The sequence below is a fragment of the Thalassophryne amazonica genome, chromosome 13 (genome assembly GCF_902500255.1).
Source record: "Thalassophryne amazonica chromosome 13, fThaAma1.1, whole genome shotgun sequence".
NCBI classification, from domain to species: domain Eukaryota; kingdom Metazoa; phylum Chordata; class Actinopteri; order Batrachoidiformes; family Batrachoididae; genus Thalassophryne; species Thalassophryne amazonica.
This window is the reverse complement of record NC_047115.1, coordinates 50,294,536-50,321,675: the sequence shown is the minus strand read 5'-3', so window position 1 is coordinate 50,321,675 and position 27,140 is coordinate 50,294,536. Positions and strand designations below refer to the sequence as shown.

General features: G+C 41.0%; 1 protein-coding gene and 1 long non-coding RNA gene across 3 annotated transcripts in view; one reads left to right on the top strand and one right to left on the bottom strand.

The window, feature by feature from the left end:
• The window catches only part of slc35f3b (solute carrier family 35 member F3b), a 214,089-nt gene that overhangs the window by 38,187 nt on the left and 148,762 nt on the right, over window positions 1-27,140 (bottom strand). The gene's annotated exons all lie outside the window — the stretch shown is intronic.
• LOC117523321 lies at window positions 20,371-25,584 on the top strand. The gene is made up of 3 exons (XR_004564475.1): window positions 20,371-20,595; window positions 20,814-20,824; window positions 25,575-25,584. It is a non-coding gene; the product is annotated as an uncharacterized LOC117523321 (long non-coding RNA).

Sequence of the window (27,140 nt, the reverse complement as noted above, 5' to 3'; positions counted from 1 at the left end):
AGCGCCAAATCACAGCAATACCACCTCAACACGCTTCACACAAATAAGGTCCAACCTTTCCCCCCCCAGCAAGCGACAGTGGTAAGGAAAAGCTCCCTCTGATGATAATGAGGAAGCAGACGAGACTCAGACACTGCTTTTGCCATTCTAACAGTTACAAGGTTTTACAGATTTTACAAGAATTTCTTAACAAACAGAAGAAACAGAAACAGAAATAGAAAAAAATCAAAAGCGCAACAAAAACAGAGTCCTCAATCAAACTAAAAAGCAGTCCATTGGGTCTTTAGTCCATCGGTGCCCGTGTCCAGTTCCGGTTATCCTTTTCCACAGGAATTGTATTTATAACTTCTCTCAATCCTTTGCCTCCTCGCCAGATTGTCTAGCTTCATGCCTGCTCCCTCCTGTTGTTTCCCAGTGTTTGCCTCTGTGTTACCGACCCACGCTGGTGTGCATTGTTGACTGATCCTTGTCTGCTGATTCTGGATGTGGTCACCTGGTATAGCAGATCTCTGTGATTGTGGATAACACTGCTCAAATTCAAGTTACAGTTGCTGGTTGGACTAATCTCCTGTGTTTCTGACCCCTGCCTAAAAAAGCAACCAAGCCTATCACCTGTCAATCTCATGACTGTCAAAGTTTGTGGGCTGTTGTTGAGTGCTTTAACACTAACTGATGGAACTGTTACAATAAAACCATCTATTAGTTCTCATTGTTGTGGTTCTCTGCATTGGATTCCGTTGTCAGGGCCATTACACAATCAAGATGGCGCCACCAGATCTAATGAGTTGTCATAGCACCAGCTCTCCAGAATTTTCCCACAAATATCCCCAAGCTTAGGATGCTCTATAGATGAGGAAAGCATTCTGCCTGAACATGCTGGATGTAGGAGATGGTGAGACAGTCTGTCTGTAGAGGATCAACCGTGTCCTCTTCCATATGGTGATAAATGTTTGAACACTTCAAACATGAGCAAATGTCCCTGTCCCTGTGTGACAGTCCCTTTACCGTGGTCTTCTGAACCACTTAATGTTCCTAAACTCACTCCTGAATACTTTCTTGATACAAAAGCAAAATTAAATTGTACTTTTTCCAATTGTACCATGACAACAAATGAATGGTACAGACATTCTGACATCAGAATTTCCAAACAGTGAGCTACAACATCAACTAAAAGACACAAACAGAGCAAACCTTCAAGATATGGAATGACTGATGCATACAGGTGCTAAAAAGACTGTAGGTCCTCTTACATATCCTTTGCAAGAATGCAGAACCTTTGACCCTGTTTAAAAATTAACCGATTGGTTCAAACAGTGATTTCATGAGCCTGTTGTATATTAAAAACAGCTATTTCAGAAAAAAACCCAGAGTTAATTTAACACATGAAAATGCTTCAACTCTAAATTTTAATGCCAAAGTGGATTTAAATAAATTAACAGGCTTTTCCAAATATCACAGGAGTCACAAAGAAAGTGTTTGGCGTCCTTGTAGAGCAGGCTTAAATCCACTCTGACAGCCGTATATCACATCTCCTTGTTGCCTCTGCATCCCACCCACTCGTCTGTAATATCGCATAGTAGTACTAGACAATGTAATACAGAGTGGAAAGGACTTTATTCAAGATTAGTCCTTTTTTATGGACCAGAGAAGCAAATACATTTTATAAATACTTTATCCTTGCAAGGTCATCATGACAGTGGCATGTTTAAATGAGTCATTTCTTTTGACTCCTCCCTATTCACGACACTTCACTTTCCCCCCATTTTCTTATGATACAGCCTGATTCCAAAATTAAGTAAATTAATTTTTCCCCTCAAACGTCTACTCACAACACCCCATAATGACAACATGAAAAAAAAATTTTTTTTTGCAAACTTATTAAAGGTTAAAATAACTAAGAAATCACATGTACATAAGTATTTGCACCCTTTGTGCAATACTTTGTTGATGCACCTTTGACAGCAACTACAGCCTCAAGTCTTCTGGAATATGATGCCACAAGCTTGGTGCACCTATCTTTGGGTTGGATGGGGATCATCGGTGCACAAACATTTTCAGATCTCTCCAGAGATGTTTATATATATATATATATTGGTTGTCTGGATTGGTTGTCAGTTAAATATATCATACAGCAGATGAACACACTGATATTTGAGAAGTGAAATGAAGTTTCTAGTATTTACAGAAAGTGTGCAATAATTATAAAAAAAATAGACAGGTGCATAAATTTGGGCACCCTTGTCATTTTATTGATGTGAATACATCTAGCACTAATTATTGGAACAGAAAATTGGTTTGGTAATCTCACTGACCCTTGACCTCCTTACACAGGTGAATGTAATCATGAGAAAGGGGATTTAAGGTGGCCATTTACAAATGTTTCTCCTCTTTGCATCTCTTCTAATGAGTGGCAACATGGGAGCCTCTAAACAACTCGCAAATGACCTGAAAACAAAGATTGTTCAACATCATGGTTTAGGGGAAGGATACACAAAGCTATCTCAGAGATTTCGGCTGTCAGTTTCCACTGTGAGGAACATAATGAAGAAATGGAAGACTGCACAGTACTAGTTAAGGGCCCTGTCCCACCGGGGAGAGGATTAATTGCGCATGAATTGAGTATACAAAGCACGGGCGTTCGCTGTCGTCTGCAACAAAAATGGCCAAAAATGACAAATTTCCCAGTATGAATTACAGATATATTAGTAATATATAGGAAATATATGATGAACAATCATGGTTATATAACGCATGTAGTGAAGATAATGATCCGACATATTGAGATTATCATGGCAGTATTACGGGTGTATTATGAATGCATCGAGCACATGTTGCGCGTGCACAGCATCTGCATTGCGATCATAAAATAAGCGCACTCGCTCCTTTCGGCATCACTATTCACACCAACAATACAGCCTATGGAGCATTTGCTGGACTTGGACAAGTTGATCACAGAATGTTGTCATGCAAGGGTTAACTGTTCATGAGTTTGAGGAGCGGGAGCGGGGAAGCCGCTCGGGGTGTGAGACAGTGTTTTTTTTTTTTTTTTGAGTGAGTTGTGGATAAACAGCAACTCTTCCTTTTGTTGGTGTTAAATAAAAGTCCTGGATTGCAGCAGCTATTACGTCTTTGTGGATTTACACAGCCGGACCGGCACTGACTGGCAGGTATGTCGCTTTCTGCCACATATAGTACTTGGGGTTTACGTGACGTGTTTGTTATCCATTCACAGATTGTCCGCAAATCAGCTGCAAAGCAGATGTAATAAAAACGCTTTATTCGTGGCCAATTTGTATGCATTCTCTACAACATATTTTAGTTTGTGATGTGGACATAATGGGCACAATACGAGGTCTGTTAGAAAAGTATCTGACCTTTATATTTTTTTCAAAAACCATATGGATTTGAATCACGTGTGACTGCATCAGACAAGCGTGAACCTTCTTGCGCATGCGTGAGTTTTTTCACGCCTGCCGGTTGCGTCATTCGCCTGTGGGCAGGCTTTGTGTGAGCACTGGTCCACCCCTCTTGTCGTTTTTTTATTGCGAATAAATGTCTGAATGATTTGGAGCTTTGCTGCATCAATTTTTTTCCAGAAACTGTGAGAGACCTCCAGGTGGACACCGTTCGGAAAATTAATATGACTTTCAGGGACGATTTTATGGGGATTATACAGATTAAGGAGTGTTACTGCCGCTTTAAGGACGGCCCACAACTGCTGAGAGCGCGGCGCGCTCCCAGCGCCGATCGACATGCTCAGACCCCACTGAAACAACCAGATCATTTCCAACGTGAAGGCTTTGTTGATCCGGGACCTCGTCTGACTTTCACAAAAAGGCAGAAGTCGTGGACATCAGCACTTTTTCGGCACATTCCACTGTTACAGGAGTTTTTTTCATGGAAAGAAAAGCGGAGGGACGAGCCACAGAGCCATTCATTACGCGGCACAAAACCACCTCCATGTTGGTCTCACAGGACGGCTTTCAGGTGGATTTCAGATGGATTCCGGTTGCTTTTCAGTCGTGTGATTATCCGATTGTGATTGTGCATGAGCTGGACATGCCCCAACATGTCCCGGAAGGCTTCATCACGGCGTTGCTTTGCGTCATGTGGCGCGTCCCTCCGCTTTTCTTTCCACGAAAAACTCCTGTAACAGTGGAATGTGCCGAAAAAGTGCTGATGTCCACAACTTCTGCCTTTTTGTGAAAGTCAGATGAGGTCCCGGATCAACAAAGCCTTCACGCTGGAAATGATCTGGTTGTTTCAGCGGGGTCTGAGCATGTCAATCGGCGCTGGGAGCGCGCCGCGCTCTCAGCAGTTGTGGGCCGTCCTTAAAGCGGCAGTAACACTCCTTAATCTGTATAATCCCCATAAAATCATCCCTGAAACCCATATTAATTTTCCGAACGGTGTCCACCTGGAGGTCTCTCACAGTTTCTGGAAAAAAATTGATGCAGCAAAGCTCCAAATCATTCAGACATTTAACGACGAGAGGGTGGACCAGTGCTCACACAAAGCCTGCTCACAGGCGAATGACGCAACCGACAGGCGTGAAAAAACTCATGCATGCGCACGAAGGTTCAAGCCTGTCTGATGCAATCACATGTGATTCAAACCCATATGGTTTTTGAAAAAAAATAAAAAGGTCGGATACTTTTCTAACAGACCTCGTATATATCTGTTTTACACACTGTCCGAGTCCACTGCCAAGCTGCAAATCCCCGTCAGTTGGACAGTGGGACAGGGCCCTAAGGCCCGAAGTGGAAGGCCAAGAAAAATCTCAGATAAGCTGAAGCGAAGGATGGTGAGATAGTCAACCCACAGACCTGCTAAAAAAAGACCTACAACATGATCTTGCTGCAGATAGTGTCTCTGTGCATTGTTCAACTATGCAGCGCACTTTGCACAAAGAGATGCTGTATGATGCTGTAATGCAGAGGAAACCTTTTCTGCATACACACTACAAACAAACAGAGTCACTTGAGGTATGCTAAAGCCCATTTGGACAAGCCAGCTTTATTTTGAAATAAGGTGCTGTGGACTGATGAAACTAAAATTGAGTTATTTGGACACAACAAGGAGCGGAAAAAGAACACAGGATTCCAAGAAAAATGGTTGATATCTACAGTAAAATTTGGAGGTGGTTCCATCATGCTGTGGGGCTGTGTGGCCATTGCAGGTACTAGGAATCTTGTTAAAGTTGAGGGTCATATCAGCAGATTCTTGAGAACAATATTCATGAATCAGTGGCAAAGTTGAAGTTGCACTGGGGCTGGATCTTTCAACAAGACAACAACCCTAAACACTGCTCAAGATCTACTGAGGCATTCTTGCAGAGGAACAAGTACAACGTTCTGGAATGGCCATCTCAGTCCCCAGACCTGAATGTTATTGAAAATCTGTGGTGTGATTTTAAGCAGGCTGTCCATGCTCGGAAACCAACAAACCTGAGATGTTTTGTAAAGAAGAATGGTTCAAAATACCTTCAACCAGAATTCAGACTCTCATTGGAAGCTATAGGAAGCATTTAGAGGCTGTTATTTCTGCAATAGGAGGATCTACTAAATATCGATTTTTTTTCTGTTGGGGTGCCCAAATTTATGTACCTGCCTAATTTTGTTTAAAGAATTATTGCACACTTTCTGTAAATCCTATAAAATTAATTTCACTTCTCAAATATCACTGTGTTTGTCTGCTATATGATATATTTAACTGAAATTACTGATCCAAATAACTAATGATTTATAAAGGAAAATCATGGAAATCATCAGGGGTGCCCAAACTTTTACATACAACTGTGTATGTATATATATATATATATATATATATATATATATATATATATATATATATGCTTGCAGACTCGCCCGACTCTTGGCTCTTCTCCCTCCCCTTGCAGCCTCTGCAGTGCAGATCTCTCCTGCCAATAACTGCAGGTCCCAGCTGTGCCAGCAGAGCCCTGCCTGACTGCCTGTTCTCACACTTCACAGATCCAGGCCCATGACAAGCCAAAAAAGCCTCGCTATGCACCTCTGTGCTGTAGCACTATTCCTCATCAGGCCACAGTGTGGCCCGCCTGTGTGTGCTGCAACATTTCTCTCAGGTAACATGACTGCCATGGCCACTTTGCTGAGATTTCACTGAAGTAGTCAACACTTTGGGCAAGCATTTGTGTGCTCAGCTGTTTGGCGACACCTCTGTGGGAGTAAAATTACACTGTAGTGTTCTGCTTCAGTATTTCAGGAGGATAAACAGATCAATCACAGTTGAAGGAACTCGCCTCCTAGTCCGACTGTCCGCTGTGCCTTTGTGTGAAATGTACGCCTACGCATATAAATGGGCCGGCTCAATCAACTTATTGTGTCAATAATATTATCAAATGTTATAGGATACTCTAAAATTCGCAATTGGGATGTCATTTTCGTGTAACAGTGTAGATTAAAAAAAAAAAATAAGAAAAAAGAAGTAGAATAAAAAAGTAAACTTTTGGAAAATCTGTGCTCATCCTTAACCCTCTGGGGCTGACGCCATCGTATACGATGGCTAAGACCAAGTCTTACTAAATTATAAATAACTTTTTAATGATATGAGATAGAAACTTACTTTTTTTTGCTGAAAAGTTAACTTCACGGACGTTCGAACAAGCCATCGACCATCTTTGTACTCCTCATAGAAGCTGTATGATGACGTGCGCAATGTGAGTGTCCAATCGGAATTGGTTCACCGTCACATGGTTTTCCAAAATCCAATCGTAGGGCAGATTTATCTCACATGAAAAGCCAAAGATCGTTTTCAGGAGTGATATGTTACTAGTTGGCCCGTTTGAATAGCCCCCTGGGTCCTCCACTGAGTACGTACTATTAGTACATACTCAGTGCGCCCTGCGCCATTACACACAGCGATCAGTGAAAGCAGATGGAGCAGACGGAGAGCCTCTGATGACAATCTCACATGCTTAAACAAAGAGTGCGTAACTATCAGGATTGCTCCACTAGTTTTCATGTGAATGTTACTGGATAACTCTGTTGCTTTCTCTGCGTAAAGCACTGTTTACCATATCAATGGACAACAAAACGCATACACCATTTTGTATATATTGTTCAAAATGTGCATTTGTGTTTATTGTTTGAATGTTTTTGTTGTACAGTCTTTCACACAAGACCTCAAATGACCTTTATAATGTGTTAAAACAGTTGTTTATTATAGTTTGCTGTGTGTTTTGAATAAACATGTGCGGAAAATTACTTTTCGCTTTATTTCCTTGCCTATTTTTGATTGTAAACCTTTATTACACTTATAAAACACAACAAAAACATATATATTCTGAAAGCACAGGTAGTCCTGAAAAAAGAGACAAAAAACTTGATTGTGGGATGCAGGGAGAGCTGTTAACAGCAATAATAAAACATTTATGCCAGGCAAGTGAACTGTCCAAAAAATAACTTCGGACCCCAGAGGGTTAAGGGCCCCTTCACCCATAGTACGAATAAGTACAACTCAGGGCGACTCACGGCAGAACAGGTCGTATGAGTGAACCACGCAAACATCGAGCCAACAGGCAGGTGTGCATAATGTCCTTGCGATGGTTCATGCACGCGACGGTGTCTGTTGAGCAGGAACACGGTGTGAGCAACTGCACCACATCATGCCGCTGATGTGGAGAACAATAAAATAAAAACCAGCTGTATAGTGAATAGCACTGGGTTGATATAAATAATACATAAAAGGGGATGCAATACAGAACCCCACGATTAAATAACCCTGGATAAATAAAAATAAATGTCACTCACGGGATTTGAACCGGTAAGCTCTGATTACCAGATGAAAACTTTACCACTGTGCTACCGTTGCTGCCCTGTAAATGGTGCAGGAAAATGCCTGAAATCAAGAAGGACATTGATGTATTTAAAAATAAATAAATAAAACCACACACCATATAAAAAAGCCGCATTTTATTGAATCCCTTTTATCAAGTAGCAATACAAGTATGATCCGTCTGTTCCTCTGTAGATGACCCATGGTCACATACGTACAGTCATGAAATGACATGAATGAGAAGCAGGGCGCTCTTATCATGTCCACATCTGCTGGCAGCGTGTCCAGCTGGAGACGCGTCTTGTGGATGGCACGCCGCATGACTGACACCGCGTTATGGGGACCAGACCTCACGTGGGTCACGTGACACTCAGATCGCCGCAGCGTATTATGATCTGACAGTCCGTTTCACCTGGGGTAGCCTGTCAATGTGTGTGGCATGTGTGCGCTCGCTGCAGCCCATTGCAACAGCGATATATGTTTTTATGTTTGTCCACATCATGACAAGCAAGCAGACACACGCGCATTACAGTGGACAGTTGTTAGTTCATGTCCATCCAAACACGGTATGTGTTCTCCAGCCGTGATATCCAGAACCACAGATCTCCACAGCCGCTCCTGTCAATGGACACACCCCCTGTCAGTTCAGCGCACACACCAACATGTCACTATGTCTGTTTGCAAAGCCACACTCATGGGGCACTTAGACAAATTTCACATCCAGCTTGACAGTGATCGTCTGCTGACTGTTTTCGTGATGATAGTACGAATGGCCACACGTGTGTGTCAGCTGGAATTTGGCCGACACCTGCCGTGAGAGGATTCGATGGGTTCTCACAGCGCACACCCTGTTTTTCAGCTGCTGATGTGCGCAAATAGTTGTAGCAACAGGTGTATATGGCGTTGGAGGCAGCTAAGATTTTACATGTTTTGCATACGATTCCTGTTTCATGCGCACTTCATGCGCAATTCTGCCAAATTCGCACTATGTGTGAAGGGCGTTAAACTTGTATTGGACTGCAAAAGAAAACAAATCAGTAAATCAATTATTCAGTCGATTTTTTTTTTAATTCATAATTTGCCCTTTAAAAAAACCCTCAAAAATAGCTCACAACACACACACACAAAACAAGAGCACATGCTCACAGAGGGTGTAACCATGAAGTGTTTAACTTATTTGCTTAAAAAATGAAATTCAATAATTAATTGATAATCAGAATAGTTAGTTAATTTTCTTAGGATCAATTCCATTCAGTTCAAGCTCTAAAAGTACGTCTTAATAAACTTGCATCCTATTAGAACTGACCTGCCCATGTGCAAATTATAATTATTTCTATGTTAATTAGAAAGACACACAAGACAACATGTATCTTACCCAATGCCCCGATGCAACGTGAGAGGCATCCTTGAAAAATGTCCTGACTGCACCTGTTTTTACTGTACAGTGGTTTCAAGTCTATGTTTAAATCAATACATTTTTAATATGGTGGATTTTTGTATGTTTAATATCTTGTTTTTTTAATGCCAAGTCATACTTCTACAACCTTTTTGTTATACTTTAATAAAATTAATTATCGTGTGGCATAAGTCCTCTTTATGCTTCTACTACACCATAACGCCATGGCCACGCAATCGCTTTGACACAGTTGTGAACCTTTCGAAGTTCTCCATCGGTTTAACGCATTGATGGGTGTCACAATGCAATTCACTGCCAGAAAAATAAGGGGTGCCACTTTTCTCCTAAACACTGGCCTACTGTCCCATTATGTCTATGGTCATGAAAGTCGTTGATTGGCAAAAGCAGTATAGAAAATGAATGAATGAATGAATAAGTATTGCTTGATCCTCTCATGATATGATTGCAACCCAGTGGGGAATGGTTTGGCTCCTTAAAACTGGATATGTTTTCAATTCACCGGTGCCTATGGCGTCACATTTGTCTTCAGTTTTGCGTGGTGGTGACCTTGGTGGCCAACAGATCTAGGCTTTGGAAATGAAACACAGTGACAGACAAGCTCATTTCAAGTTACATGTCATTTCAACTTTACCTGATCCTAATTTCCATCAAGCATGTGATGACAAGGCTGTTCCCTGTAACAAGTTCAGGCAATCTCAGGCATGTCCAGCAGGTGGCAGATAAGCGTACGGGACGTTAAAGGAAAACAAAGCTGCTTTCTGGATTGATCTGATGCATCAATGTTAACCCATGTATAGTCTATAGTTATCTATATAGTTATCTATAGTTTATCTTCATTATATGCTGTTTTCATTTGGTGAGTTCCAAGATGATAGTGTTTATTGTTTGTGAATTTTCAAATTAACAACCTGGAAAGGATGGACTCACTGCATTTTATATCTACCTGAGCTTTGCCAATGCAGAAGAAAGGCACCAACTATAAGACCTTCAAGTGAGATCTTGGCTCATGACAGTAGCCTAGAGAAAGATTTTGTTTATCAGAACAGCAGAGGAAATAAACAAGCTTCCATTGTGCTGTGGCATTTCAGCCGGATCTCACGTTTTTTTTCGTGCCCCCGTCACAAAAAGTGCTTTTCGTGCTTTTTATAATCTTCCTCTCCTCCTAACTATAACCATAACCATAGCGTAAGTATTTACCCTCCCCAAACATTCGCCATGACCCCCACCCCCACCACCACCATACATTCTGTGTCCCCATCATGAAATAAATTTGCCCCCCCCCCCATTACAGAAAACGCCCCACTTTCGTACCCCCATCACAAAGTCATAGATTAATGTACTTTTCACAACCCAGTCCAATGAACTGCTGTGAGACTGGGTTGGGCATTTTTGTCTTTTGTTTTCATGAGTAACACACCTTTATTTTTGTGTACCCAAACCACATGCAATCACTAATATATTGCAAGTGTGTGGCAACAGGATGGTGCTTTTTTCTTTTTTTGCCTAATCCTGCTAAAGAAGTCACAGCAGCCTCAGTGGCCACCAGGATCCTACGATCATCAGAAATCACGTGCAAACAAAGTCCTTCTTTACATGGAGCTTCCAACATTCAAAAAAGAGTCAGTTCGCTGGTGGATGTGCTGTAATGCAAAGAAACTAAAGCCTAAATGTCACATTTCGGGACGGTTGTGTGTTAACATGGCAGTTGGAGGACAGAGCTTCCGGAGTCAGTGTGTCTCTGTGTTCTCCGTGCATGAAAGACAGCGAGAAGCTTCTTTGATACTCGGCTGTGACAGCTTGGCCAGTCAAGCTGTCAATCACAGGCCTTTCAACCCACCGGACCTGTTCCAACCAATAAAACGTGGAGAAAAGAGAAAAGGCCACCTCCAGAGAGGTGAGACCGTGTTGGCTGATGGGACAAATAAACCCAGGAGGGCAGACAAGGGCAGGACAGTTGTGCTGCCTGTTACTGATCTCAGTCTGTCTAATTCCCAGATGGCTTATCCTTCAACCTGAAAAGGACAACGGAGCCACTTCGTCACTGAGGTACAAACCTGTCGTCTGTCACACTCCTGACCTGCACAGCTGCAAAACAGATGCTCATGAAACTCTGCATCCTCTATCTGTCTTGGTTAGTGACGCATCAAGTGTGTACGCACATGTGCATCTGTGTTAAAGCGTGTTAGAGCAGAGTGACAACAATTACTCCTATTTGGCTCTGGATGCACCATCCAACAAAACAAGCCCCCGTCTTAAAGTGTGGCTCATGAGAGCGAGCGCGGAGAGAAGGACCTGCAATTTAACAGACTGGCAGCAGTCCCAGCACAAATCAATATTTAAATGATTGGCCACAGCATCATGTAGAAGTAACGGGTAAGCGGCTACCGCGGATGTACACTCTGAGGACCTGTCCCAAAACTGGCTCTCCTACCTCCCTATCTATACGTCCATCTGGCCGCTTATTTAAAGCTGGCTTGGAATGCCACAAGTGTAATTCAGGTCAGTCCAGTTAATTTATACACCAGCCACCAAATCATAAGTCACCTCAAAGCACTATACATAAGTCAGATCTGGACCTTAACCACCTCATGAGCAAATGCATTGGTGACAGCTGTGAGGAAAAAAAACCCCAGTGTTTTTTTTTTTTAAATGGAGGAAGAAACCTTAAACAGACAAGGCTGTTTGTTGTGACCATCTGCCGTGGCCACTCTAAAAAGGTCAGGTCTGGGAGCAGGTGCCGGAGCCATGGGTTGTCATAACCACTCAGGGGTGCCGAAAAGGGGAGAATAAGGAGAACAATTCTAGGGGCCCCTGGCTAACAGCGGTCCAGAGAGGCCCCTAATACAATTATAATACTGACAGAATAATATGGAGGGTGGCCAAGTAAGATTGCTTTTCATGGGGCCCAAAATCCATGGCGGCACCCCTGCATCCACTGCACTACCTACCATGTCTCCGAGAAGGCAACCATCCATTAATATACAATATATTTATGTTTATGAAAACAATAATTAATGATAACAGTGTTTCAGTGTGCTTTCTGAAAGAGTTGTCTGTGGTATGTAAAAATAAAAATGTCACATACCATAGACAAGTTTAACCAAGGGCCAATTTCCCACATCCAACTACCCCTGGAACCCTCCACCGTGTATTTGAGGGTCTCTACCAGGCTGAACAAGATGAAAACACCTCCAAAGGAAAATGTATAAAAGGGATAATATGATGGTGTCACCTCAGCTGGCTTCTTTTGACCCAAAGGAACATTGCTTCTACTCTGAGATCCTTCAGGATGTCAGGACTCCTGACAACCCCATCAGTGTTTCCTCTATAATAGTACAAGCATGGTGAGCCGCCAAGCCAACAAGAACCGTGGCCAGGTCAGAAATATTTTTAAATAATGCTAATGACAACATTGCTAAAGAAATGACAAAAAACAAAAACAAAATAAAAAAAACACCAAATAACCATTCATTATTTGGCAATCAATATAAATTCTGGCACATCTGCAGTGCTCACATCAACCCTACAACACCAACAGCCTGCTGTCAGTATCAATTAAAGTTAGCACTCAGAGCTTCCAATGGAAGGCATCACAATCTGACACCTGCTTCATAGATTTTGACTTCTACTGACAAAACAAAAGCCAGACATTGCCCCACACCTGCTCCCTCCTTGAATCTATTTTTGTACTCTAGATGTCTTTTTTCATGAGATGTACCCTTGCCAATCATGCTACATAAGATGTCTTTGAAACAGCTGCGCAGTAATGCCTGTTTCACACCAGACACCTGTGCTGCTCAAGGAAAAGTGTCATTTAAAAAGGTATTAAATTTTGTCAGCTGCCACATCTAATAAGCCACTTCAGCATTACAAGTACACATGCGAGGCAATCGGTGGCTATCGGGACAAACAAAACCATGTGCGCAGCTGTCAGTTTTGGAAGCGTATTGCATTCACTGGATTAAAAAAAGATTTGACTGCTGATCTCGCAATTAGGAGAAAAGATCTCATAATTATGACATCAGGATTTCGGAATTACGAGATCAGGCTATTTTTATGTTTTTTTATTTATTGTCTGTGTGTGTAATCGCTTCCGTACAATGTGCTTCTGTACTTCCAGTCCCTTGGTAAAGAGTCATAATTGAAAATCGGCCAATTTGTAACCTCCGACACTGCACTGTGATCCACACCACAGTGCACTCAAAGTGTGGATTTCCCCTAAACTGTTCCTGGATGAATGAAACTCCTCCTCCAGCAAGGCGGAGCACGGGGCACACAGACTAGCATGCACCCGGGTGGGAGTGAGCCCCGGTTTGGTCTCAGTGGTTGGTGGGGCTGTGTGAGTGAAAGCTGAAAGATGCCCCGTGGTCCTCCCTGGACATTCATCCGGGAGCACTTCAGGGGAAAATCCACACTTTGTGTTTAATTGCAGTGTGTTATCATTGGCTGAGCTCAGCCCACGTCTTTACTGAGGGACTCAAAGTATGGAAGAATATACATAAAACAATTTAGACACCTGATCTTTTCTCATAATTACGAGATCCTGATGTCGTAATTATGAGATCTTTTCTCGTAATTACGAGATCAGCGGTCAATTTTTTTTTTAATCCAGTGAATGCAATACAATTCCGTAAAACAAAGTCCAATGTACTGGGAAACATTTATTATTCTTACTTTTGATGAGAAATGCCATTTACCGCATGCATTAGTGAACGATATTACATTGAATATGCGTCTGCCGTCAAGCACGTACATTTGTTTGTCCCGATGCCTTCCCATCAGCCCCCGCGCACCCGAGATGCTGAAGTGGCTTATTTGCGGCTTGCAGGGTGCATTTGGCCCAACCTTCTTGTGTTTTAAATTTCTCCTCCAGGCCACGTGAACTTATACTTTCAAGAAAAATGTGCACCCTGATATTTGCCAGCAATAACTAATTTTATGTATTTACTGTCTGATATATATATTTCATTGGTAAAAGTGATGCGGTGCATGATTATTTTAAACTAGTGATCAAACTTTGCAGGACTGTAGTAGGATTTTTATAAATAATGATGTCATTTTACTGTTGCTTGTGCGCTTCTGCGCACCTCGCATTTTTACACACTATACACAACCCAAAAAATCTTAACCCAAAAAATCTCATGCCATCAGGAAATGGCATGAGATTTTTTTTAACAGTGACTACCATCAGGCCTGAAAAAAATCTAGGGGAAACACTGCCTCATGTCAACCATTTGTTTCCGTGAGCTCATTCTATCCAAAGAACATAAATTAATTGATAAAACTGATACCCGTCTTCTGGCTCAAGTTAGTCACAAAAACAGGACTGACCTGCTGGTTTCTAGCAGAAAACAATCAAGCATCATATTGTCTGTGTCCAGATTATTATCTTGGGATTCACCGGTGGTTATTTTTATATGTCAACCTAAATAAAGATTAAGATAAGATGACTGTGATTAAACTCACCAACATGTCAGTTTATTCCCTGTGTATTCCCTGTGCAGGTCATGCAGCAGTTTAATGGAGTCAGTTAATGAGTGAGTTGGTGGGTCCAGAAAACGTCTGTAATGCCATTAAAAACTACTTGCATATTCAGCTCTGAAATTCTGGGTTCTGATCAGTTTCTAATTGACATAGTTGAGAACCAGGTGAACCTCATATTTTCAGCCATGTTGAATTCTTTTACCAGGCAAAATAAAATAAAAACAGACAGCCCTATTAAGTTATTTGTGAAGCCTTGCTGCTAATCGCATGGTCCTGCTGGCCACTCTTGCTTGTGCCATAGAGACGTTTCTTCAATAAGTTGAAGATTTACAACGCAAAACACTCTTCTCACAAATTTATGTGTATGTGTCACTGCAATAAGCCTCAAGCAAAACACCCAGACTTCCAGAAATATTGACATTGTTCCAGTACATCAGTGATCTATGGGATACAACAACCACCTAGAGAGACAACCAGTCCTTCCGCACTTCTCAAAAGTCACGCTCTATCAATTACAGCAAGGTGATATGTGCATCACCTCAGCTAATGGGGTCGCCAACAATGAGGGACATGGATGCTCGATCATGTCAAGAGAAGCACGCCATATGGCTAAAATTTCATAGCTGACATTCCCACCTGATGCTAGTGATACCCTCTTAGTCTTCCAATTTAACTATTCTTTGATCTTTTTTAAGCCTAACTACTACTCCTAAAATGCGCTGCCCCAACTCCTTTTTTGTTAAAGTGTTGCAGATTTGCAGTGCACAAACTGATGTATGTCAATTGAAATGAATTTGACCACACAAAATTTGAAATATCTACTGTTCATATGGTCTGCAATGAAGCAGAAGTAAAATTAAATGTAACAATCAAGTTTTTTGTTGTTTTTTTGTTTGCTTTTTCCATACTATCTCACCCATTCCTGATTTGGGTTGTATAAATGTACCAGTGGGTCGGATGGCGTCATTAGGAAGTTGTAAAAGGAATGCAATCCCCCTCGTCTTTCAGGAAAGCCTTAAAATCAGCTCTTTCAATTTAGGATTATAGTTTAAAGCTTCCTTGTTACACAACTTCTGCAGAGAGGATTTTGTTCAGGGATGAAAATCTGCAACACAGTGACAAACACTTTCTTAAAAGAGACGTGCAGGGAAAAAATATAGGCACTAAACTGCAAATGAACTCACAGAATTAACCAATTTAGGAATTTATCTATTCAACGAGATCCCAATCAGCACAAAACAAACAAACCTCTCTCCATGCACACAGGAAATGCATTTGTTAAAGGTCCGACCCCTTTATTTCAAAAGGATCATCGCTTCGTATAAATTTTACCTGCTTTGAAAGGAATGTGACAAATGTTTCACACTTCAGAATCTCTGTCAGCTGCAACCTTGAATGTCAACTTTAACTACATTCAAGAGAGAAAACTGGGAATCCTTTGAAGCTTGCTACCTAAAGTCATTGATCTGTCTGATGCAGATAAAACACTGAATATAAATGACTCTTTTTGGGGCAGATTCAGCGACATGTGTAGCTTGTTAAAATTCATACACAATATGTGTATTTACTGTAAATGCATATATGCTGCATATGCAGGCAGATGTGTTGATTTGGTCATTATTCAGTCAATCAGTTAATTATTTTGTTAAGAATTAACTGTTTGTTTAGTTTAGTTTTTGTTCTGTACATTTGATCCAATTTGGACCAGTACATTTGATCCAATTTGGACCAGTCACCCAAAGACAAAAGTCAAGATGGTAGGCCCATGTCAAATTTAGGCACAAGGGTATATAAAATAGCTATTCCATTTCTTAAAGATATACCAAAAGTTACTACTAAATACAAATATGAAGTCACTTGAACTTTACGTTGAGTAACTTTTAAAGGTTAAACTCATTTAGAAAGGCTGCTCCTGTAGATTTTGTGATATGTACAATTTTCTAGTTCCCTCACATTTGCGGATTGCTCATTAGCCACTTATTTAATTATTAATTAATGAACAACAGATAGCAATTGTTTTGAAGGTATGATTCCATCCCAATAAAAGAGAAAGAACAAATGTCATATTCATTAGTGGAATGTCACAGTGGTAGGTTGCATAAGAACATCACACCAATGCTTTCGCTATGTCAAGGTTGTGGACTTAATATGACACATGCAAGATGACTGATTGACCACATCAGGAAGTACTCTATCTTCCACACAACGCAAAGTGGCACACATGACAGTGTTAGTGTCATTGCTCGTTACTTTCCATTTTATGCAACATTAATTTCACTCCCAGTGCCCATATTGTTTTAATAGCAACTTTACTTAGCATAGCAAGACCACAGTGCGTACAGTCTGTTCACAAGGATGTGCAATACCACATCATAGGACCATCACAATGAACTGAAGACAACAAATACAGTAAAACAGAGGAAGAACATGCAAACGCCACACAGAAAGGACCAGGCGGGACTCAATCCCAGGACTTTCTCACTGTGAGGCAGCAGAGCAAACCACTAAGTCCCGGCCAATTCAGTTTAATCCAATTTATTGAATTTATAGAGCACCAAATCATGACAGCCTCGCCTCAAGGCGCTTCACACAAAACAACAAATTAAACCAAAAGATCAAAGAGGGTAATTAAAAGATTAAAAGCATAACAAAAAAGTGAAAAAAGTAAAAAGTATAAAAAGCATAGTAAAACAATATGTTAATCATATGAAATAGAAAACAAATGCATCTTCAATCGCAACTTAAAAGTCTCAACAGAGTCCAGTTGCCTCACTAATTCAGGGAGATCATTGCACAGATAAGAGAAGGCTCTATTTCCCGCAGATGTTTTATTCATCCCAGGGACACAAAATAAACCTGTGTCCTGTAACTTTTTCCATGACTTTGGGCAATAAACTAGTGTAAAGTGTCATTCCTGTGTATGAAATCTGAGGATTTAAAACCACCTTGAATGGAATTTTATTCAAAGCTGAATTTATTCAGTACTATACGAAAAAATGGATTTGCAAGCTGGAACGTATCGGATCTGTTTAAACTTAAACACTAAGTAAGTCCCTTCGGCTGCTCCCTTGTTTGTACTTGGGGTCACCACAGAAAATCCAAGGTGGATGTGCATGTTGAACTGGCACAGGTTTTTTTGTTTGTTTTTTTTACGCCGGATGCCCTTCCTGACACAGCTCCACATTACATGGAGAAATGTGGCAGGGGTGGGATTTGAACCTGGAACCTTCTGCACTGAAACCAAGCGCATTAACCACTTGGCCACCACCCTCTGTTTTAAACACTAAAATAAAATAAAATAAAATAATAAGTAACAAATTTTCACTTTTGTCTTCTTCCTGGGTTAAAACCATAATTTTGCATTTCTTCACAACCAATCAAAAGAGAAAAGAGTGGTCTTGATCTCCAAACTTTGGTTTTGTGGTCAGGACAATGAAATTGCAAATTAACCAGTTTTCGCATTCACTGAGTGGTCACTACTAATTTCTGGAAAAGTTAAGTCCATTTGTCAGAGTTGTGGTCATCATGTTTTCTTTTTGTGATCATGTCAAAAGGGTTCAAACATCATTTCAAACATAATACAATGTTGACAAAGCAATTATATTTATGAAAACCTTCCTCATTTGTACAGATTGAGCAAGAACTTTCAAGAACAAGAGAGTAATTTATGGATGAAAAACAAATTCAGGAATATTCTTGAGAGATCAAGAAGATTCCAGAATGCCATCATGAAAGACTGAGAAAGTTCTGGGGTGTTACATGACAAATATTTAAACAGGGGTTCATAGGCCAGCATTCAGTCAAGCTCGGACTACCTGAGAAGATACACCGGAAGAAGAGAGACAGTATCAAGAGGCTGCAAAATCATTCTCCAGATAAATTCTGCTACATCTGTGGCCAGTTCATCAAGAAAAGAGCAAACAAGTTTTCTGTGACCGTATCCAGCAAAATGTATGAAGCCTACAAAGCTTATTTTGGAATGCCAGTTGGAGACCAAGATAAGAATTGGGCACCTCACTTAGCTTGTGAATATTGCAAGAAAACACTTGAAGGTGAGAAAGTTATGTTTTGTTGAAAAAGCCAAAATCTTGTATTGTAAATATTGAATGGTCAGTCATTAAACAAATATGTACACTCTTTTTGCAGGATGGTACAGAGGGTAAAAGAGAACAGTGAAGTTTGCTGTTCCAAGAATATGGCGTGAACCCACTGACCACTCAACCAACTGCTACTTCTGCATGGTGGATCCTTCCAAACGCCAAAGTGGGAAGAATGCACCTGCTATTCCTTATCCTGGCATTCCATCTTCCATTGCACCAGTTCCACATAGTGCTGAGCTTCCTGTACCTTCACCTCCAGAAAGAAGAAAACAACCATCAGAAGAAGAAAGCACTGAATCAGAGGATGGGGAGAACAGTGAAGTGGACTGTGACATTACAGATACAGTTTGTGAGAGGAATCCTTACTTCCCAAGTCAAGGAGAGCTGAATGACCTCATCAGAGATCTTGGTTTGACAAAGTCAAATGCTGAGCTTAAGATCTCAAGGCTGAAGGAGTGGGACTTGTTGAATGAAAATGTGCAAGTAACAAGCCAAAGAAAATGTCACCAACTTTTCTTTAGCTTCTTTGCCAAGGAAGAGAGTTTGTGCTATTGTTGTGACATTTCAGGACTGTTCAATGCAATTGGAACGGCATGTAATCCAAATGAGTGGAGACTGTTCATTGATAGCTCATCCAGAAGCCTTAAGTCTGTACTGCACAATGGGAACAAGTATCCATCACTTCCTTTGGTTCATTCAGTGCATCTCAAGGAGGATTACAACAGTGTCAAATATCTGCTGGAAGCTTTGAACTATGATGAGTATGGATGGGAGGTCATTGGGGACTTCAAAATGGTGGCATTTTTGATGGGAGTCCAGTGAGGTTTCACCAAGTTTTCCTATTTTCTCTGCCTTTGGGACAGTAGAGACAAGGCAGCACATTATCATCGGAAGCAATGGCCTGATAGGACTGAATTCTCAGTTGGAAGCCGTAACATTAAACATGAGCCATTGGCGGATCCTCACAAGGGTTTGTTCCCTCCTCTGCACATCAAACTGGGTCTCATGAAACAATTTGTCACAGTGCTTGACAAAGAGTCTGCAGCATTCAAGTATCTTCAAGACTTTTTCCCAAAGCTGTCAGAGCCAAAAGTGAAAGGTGTTTTCATTGGACCACAAGTCAAGAAAATCATAGAGTGCCCTGAATTTCCAAAGAAACTGACAGCAAAGGAACAGGAAGCATGGAAAAGTTTTGTTGATGTTGTCCATGAGTTTCTGGGCAACCACAAGGCTGACATTACGGTATGTGGAACTGGTTGAGACTTTGGTGAGACGCTATGGCCAAATGGGCTGTAGGATGTCACTGAAGGTCCACATTCTGGATGCTCACCTTGACAACTTCAAGGACAACATGGGGGCATACTCAGAAGAACATGGGGAGTGCTTCCACCAAGACATAATGGACTTTGAATACAGATATCAGGGATCTTACAATGAAAACACGATGGGGGACTACATTTGGGGTCTGATAAGGGAAAGTAATTCATTGCACATTCGCAAATCAAGGAAAACTGTTCATTTTTAACTTTATAAAATTGTGTTCAAATGTTTGAAAATAAACCTTGCTGCAGTTATGTTCTGTATTTTAGTTTTATTGTGAAAAAGTCAGAAAATTGTCAAAAATAGCTGTTTTGAGAGGATAAAATTGCTGTGCAGCTAAAAAAAAAAAAAAAAAAAAAAATCAAAGTTTGGCATGAAAAATGGACTTTTCTATTGTTTTGCAAAAAATGTAGTTGGAAAAAGACACTTATTTGCCAGGAACAAAAATCGTGTTACACAGTTGCTGAACACAGCAGCGGCAGCAGGATGTCTCAGCAGCTGAGCTGCTGATTAATTGCAGCTGGAACAGATCAGATCCGTGTAACTTTCAACACTAATATTTGGGAATGCGTGGGTGTCAGAGTAACTTGAATACTTTCCTTACATAATTTACTGTAAATTAATTTTACTGGCTCAAGATCCAGGTCAGAACAGCATTTTAACACGTATTTTGCGAGGTTTTTTCCGTGTGTGTTCACTCGCATATCCGCATTGAAAATGCAGTAACATCCGGGAACTTCGTCAATATTTTGCCTGGTTAGGTGGTGTCATGTCGCTGTCCATGAAGGAACATTCGCGTTTAGTCGGCATCATTGGGAATACGGACTCTAATACTTATATTATCCTCTCTGAATTTGACACACTTTTTTTGTGTCTTGGTGGATCAGTAACGTGATTTATTTTCACCAGGAGCAGAATGTTGAAGACACGATGGATGTCTGTGGTGAACACACTGGCATGAAGACATGGAGCGCTGTGAGACTATTAAAATAACTGCAGGAGACTTTCAGCTTTTAAAATAAGTTATTTTTTCTTGTTCTTGGTGAGATAAAGTGCTGGTGTCCCCTGCTTTGCGATAAACACAATGAAGTCCTCATGTGACGATTCACACAGTTCTAACTTATTCTGTTTCAAATCCATTCACCCACTGAGTCAATATAAAGTCTTCTTACCTTTTGCATCATTTCAACCGCATTTATCATCACAACCTGAGGAAAATTGTTGTCCGCGTAAGTCGTCCTTGTTTCGGACGCCGAAACAAGGAAAGAATAAATGCAGCGTTATTAAAGAAGTCCCTCTGTGTTTGTCTGCTCCAGGTAGATTTTTCAGCTGGCGCTTTGTCCCAACAAGAAGAAAAAATTACTTGTTTTAAAAGCTGGAACTCCCTTTATTAGTGTCACAGCACTCCATTTATTCACGCCAGCATTCGCCCCAGCCATCAGTTCACTCTTCAGCACTGTGCTTGCGATGAAAATAAATTCCATTAACGATCCAACAAGACAAAAAAAAAACAAAAGAAAAAAGAAAATAAGCATAGTAATAACAAAATAGCTATTCGTATGCAGTCGTCGGTTAGGGCTTATTGTTAAAGTTAGGGGCTATGGTTAGTGTTAGGATCAGTGGTTGTGGCTAACGTAGTTTAGGAATCTACGTATCAACAGCAAATACATGTACAAATATGTAGCCTCATGATCACATCACGTGACCTATAGTGACCAATGAGAGACGCTACTTACCAATAGAATTTTGCTATGTGAATACAGCTACGTACAGATAGCCACTGGTTAATAATAATGCGGCTTTATAGTGTAGCTTTAGCTTCTGCTGCTACAATGATTAGCTCTTACACCAGTCAGCTCTTACACGTCTTCTACCCCATTTTCTGTTACAGCGCCACATACAGGCCTGGTATATATGTACTACAGCTTTTTGGTGGTTTTGAGCATTTTCATGTGGATGCAGATGAATCTTGAGATGGTGCCGTCTTTATGGAACATTATTTGAAAATGACAAAGAAAAAGATTTATTTTGAAACAAAAACATATGCTACTTATGACATATCTTTATGCGTAAAACCCATGATTTGTTGCAAAAACGTTACAAACTCCAATCACACACTTCAGTCTTAACAGTAAAAGAAAGGTCACGTGTGTGTCAAAGTGTGTACAACAGCAAATGTCCAATTAAAGACAGACTGACATTTGTCACAACACACGATGCATAATGTGGACACGTAATCCAGCCCCTTTGCACACAGCGCCCTGGTCCCCAATATGAAAACTGACCATGCACTGAGGACAAACGTTCTAGCTGTACAGAAGACAGAAACTCATACCATAAAAACCTCCATAGGATAATAAGGTGTGAATGCATTTTTATAAACATGTTACTCATGCCTGTGACTATACACTTTGCCCAAAGATATCATCACAAAAAGCATTTGAAGGAAATCAATAATAATATCTACGGAACACTGCTTCACTTATTTTATCACAGGAACCCACAGAGGAAGTAAATACTCTTGATGAAGACAGTCTATCAAAGAGGATACTGCAGGTGTTGCCAACATCTGGAAGCAAATGGAAATCTAAGAATGTGCTGCCTGATGATAGATTATAGTGTCGCTATCCTACAAGGAAATAATCGTCCCACTTATCCTGATGTCAAAGTTGCTGGAAGAACGCTCCATCTTTAAGACACCCCTACTTCTGATTTATTGAAAAGCATGTTTGTGGTGTCATAAGAAACGTAACTTTTACATGTTTCTCCTCACATAACAAGAAAAAAAATACCATTTTTTAAAATCCCACAGATGCCTATGCTTTGGGATGAACCAAAAACATCACAATGGCCATCACCCACTATTTTGCACTTGTTTAAAAACGGTAAAGATCTTTTCTCAGTGATGTTTTCTCAATTTTCCAAGTTTTCCCAGGGAATTTTTGCATTCATCATAGGACGTGTTCTGTCTCTTACACCTTGTTTACACCGAGTTCACAACCTAGTTGCAATTGAAAAACAGCCTCTGCTCGCCATCACTCTCAGTGACTCCCACTGGGGTTGCAGGCTGGTCACAATGGGGTGTCTGGGGTCGGAAAACAGATCCCTCTTGGTTGCCATCACTCCCCATCGGTCTCCAACAGGTGTGCGAGTGTATCAAACTGTTTAAAACACTCGCACAAGTTGTGTGAGCAGTTAACAGATAAGTACATGGGCCACATAATCGGTCTTGATAAACTCTCACGTTTCAACTCACTTTCAATTTAAATTTTTCAATGTATTCATTTATATAGCGTCATTTCATGGCAGAGTCGCCCCAAGGCGCTTCACATAACACACAATTTATAACAACAGAGTAAATTAAAATAAAAAAGGGCACAATAAAAAGGCAAAACACAGTAGAATAAAAAGACAATACAAGTCAAAGATAAAAACAGAATAAATTAATGATAAGACAGTCTAAAAAAGTGGGTCTTCAGTCTTGATTTAAAAGTCTCCACCGTGTTGGACTGCCTTATAACTGCTGGTAGATCCTTCCAGCAAATGAAGGGATGCCAGAATGAGTGTAATGTGGTCAAACTTTCTACTTTGTTTCAAAAGTCTGGCAGCAGCATTCTGCACTAACTGTAGAGCCCTAATGCTGGACTGCTGCAGACCAGAAAATAAAGCATTACAATAATCCAATCTGGAAGAGATAAATGCTTGTATCAACGTCTCAGCCACAGACAGGATGGGACGAATCCTCGCTATGTTTCGCAGATGGAAGAAGGCAGTCTTCGTAATATCTCTAATGTGGAGGTCAAAGGACAATGTAGGATCAAAAACTTCATCCTGTGGGTCGTAATAGACGTTCAAATGATTCTGCGTGGGGTTGCTTCAATGGTCGCGGATATTAATATATTTTTCACTCGCACAATTCAGTTGCAATGCTCGGTGTAAACACATATAACAGATCACAACAGAGACCAACATAGACTGGTGCGAGTTGACAAAATGTCATGATCTTGTAGGTCTTATATAGGTCTCAGTCTGGTGTAAATGGGGCATTACAGTGCTGTTGTGGAGACTGATGGCTTAGGTGCCTTTGTAGGGAATGCCAGGTTTAATGACCTTGACTTTAAGGATGCTGTGATGTTTGCTGAATCAACAGATGTCCTTTTTTGCAGCGCTTGAGAAGCTGAGCTCAATCAAAATTTAAAAATCCTCCAATCTTATTGAAACCACAGCAGGCTGCTTTTAGAAAATATCATTCCACAGAGACAGCTCTCACTAAAGTGGTGAATGATCTTCTGCTTGCAATGGATTCAGACACCACTATGGTTTTGGTGCTATTAGATCTCAGTGCTTCGTTTGACACCGTTGATCATCATATTCTACTTGATAGGATGGAGAAACATTTTGGGATTACTGGGAGTGCCCTTGAGTGGTTGACGTCATACTTGACCAGTCGTTCTGTGTTTTGTACAATAACACTACCTCTAACCTTAGTGACATGAAATTTGGGGTTCCACAGAGGTCCGTCTTAGGTCCCCTGCTTTTCTCCCTTTATATAGCACCCCTTAGACACATATTGTGGTGTTTTGGGATTACCTTTCACTGCTATGCTGATGATACTCAGTTATACATGCCGATAACTGCTGGTAATCTCATCCACATAAAATCCTTAGAAGACTGCCTTGCATCATTTAGAAGCTGGATGTCTAGCAACATCCTACTTTGAACCTCTGATAAGACTGAAATTATGGTTCTTGGTCCAGTGTAAAATCTGCATCAATTTGACCAGCTAACGCTTAGCCTAGGCTTGTGTGTCATACATTACACTGACAAAGTGAGGAACCTTGGGATAATTTTTTATCCTACGTTGTCCTTTGGCCTCCACATATATTATGAGGACTGCTTTCTTCCACCTGCGAAATATAGCAAAGATTCGTCCCATCCTGTCTATGGCTGATGATGAGACCCTGATTCATGCGTTTGTCTCTTCTAGATTGGACTACTGCAATGTTCTATTTTCTGGTTTACCGCAGTCCAGCATTAGGGGTCTCCAATTGGTTCAAAATGCTGCTGCCAGACTTTGGACACAAAGCAGAAAGTTTGACCACATTACACCAATTTTGGGATCTCTTCACTGGCTTCCTGTCCCAATGAGATCAGATTTTAAGGTTCTGCTACTAGTTGATAAAATTGTTCAGAGATTGGCACCTCCCTACTAAGCTGACCTAATTAAACCCTAGGTACCGGCCCGGGCTTTATGTTCTCGGGGTCCAGGACTACTTTGTGTACCTAGGATGAATAAAAAGTCTGCCGGTCACAGAGCTTTCTCTTATCGTGCCCCTGTTCTGTGGAATGATCTCCCTGCGTCAATAAAACAGTCAGATTCTGTAGAGACTTTCAAGTCCAGACTTAAGACGCACTTATTTTCCCTTTTGTACGGCTAGCATACTGGCATAGTATGTTACTATGCTTTTTACTCTTTTAAATTAATTTCATTAGGAAACGGAGCGTGCCGTGGTCTCAACTTTATTTAATTTCTGGGTCTTTTAGTGAAGCTTAGGGCTTGTGGCCAGCGATCACCTTAGTATTTCTTTTGTTCTTCTTGTTGCTTAATGCTGACAAATTATACTGTATTTCTTGTCTTTCTGATGCCTGATTCTGTTTTCTTTTCTCTCTGTTTGAGGTGCAGCTCCATCCAGAGATGGGTGTGGTGTCTGTTTCTGAAACCCTCCTGTCCTGTACGCAGGCAACATTTCCTGTATATTTGTTTTGCAAATTGTTTTGTTAATTGTGTCTGTAGCATTTCCCAAGCACAGGGTCACCCCTTTGAGTCTGGTCTGCTTGAGGTTTCTTCCTCAGAGGGAGTTTTTCCTTACCACTGTTGCCTGTTCACTTGCTCTGGGGGTTGGTAAGGTTAGACCTTACTTGTGTGAAGTGCCTTGAGGCAACTTTGTTGTGATTTGGCGCTATATAAATGAAAATTAATGGAAATTAAATTGAAAGTAGTACCACATTATTTGTCTGATTATAAAGATTCCAAAAGGTATGGACTATGCATGACTGAATCTTATGGAATTATGGAGCAAAAATGGCAAAAATAGTGACAAAGGTCAATTTCAGTTTTTACAAGAGTCAAAGGTTAAACTTGATCCAATTTTAGCAAAATGTTATGCAAATTACTGGTTGAGCCCACAGAGTTTTTAAAAGGAACAATTTACCCCATCTATTATCCTTATTTATCAAGGGGCAAGATATGTCATGTGTCAATGAATCCAATGGACACTGTGTTATGTGCTGACGAGGGTCAGAGAACCGAACCAGCATCTGACAATGGCCCAGCGCTAAATAACCAGAAAGCGGTTCCAAGAAACAAATTTATTCCCCCTCATGTGCAATAATCCGTGTACAACATAAATAGTCAGCTGTCTTGGCAAGGTGAAGGACGGCGCGCTCTCCAGCGCCCAAATGGATCAAAGCCCGGCACTTCAGGACTCAGATTCACCGCCGAACACCCCCCAGGTGAATACGACAAACTGACTCTGTGAAGGACGGAAAAGGTGAGGTAAGTCAACAGAGCTACAACAAATATCCTTCAGAGGCACACACTATCAGCAACACATTCAGGTCTGAATTTAAGCCTTATGTAAATGAGCAGCTTCTCACAACAGGTGGAGGATCATCAATCCGTACGCCACGGCAGTGAGAAGCAAACTGCACAATTCTCATCAATGTTCAAATATACTGCATAACAAAACGCCAAATTACTATTAACGATTATTCAGACGATAATCACCTCTGATGTGTGCTGACAGCATGTGTCCCTCACCCGTCCTCCTTCACAGGCACGATGTGTCAAACCCTGGCGCGGTCCTCAGCGTCTCACAACCGAACGTCACAAGGTCAAGTTCCCGGCAATTCTGCTCAAATCACTCATGGCTTAAATGCAGAACGCCATCTCATTATCTGCTTCAGCTGAAAGTCTTTAAGTCTGCACGTGAGCATCATCCACA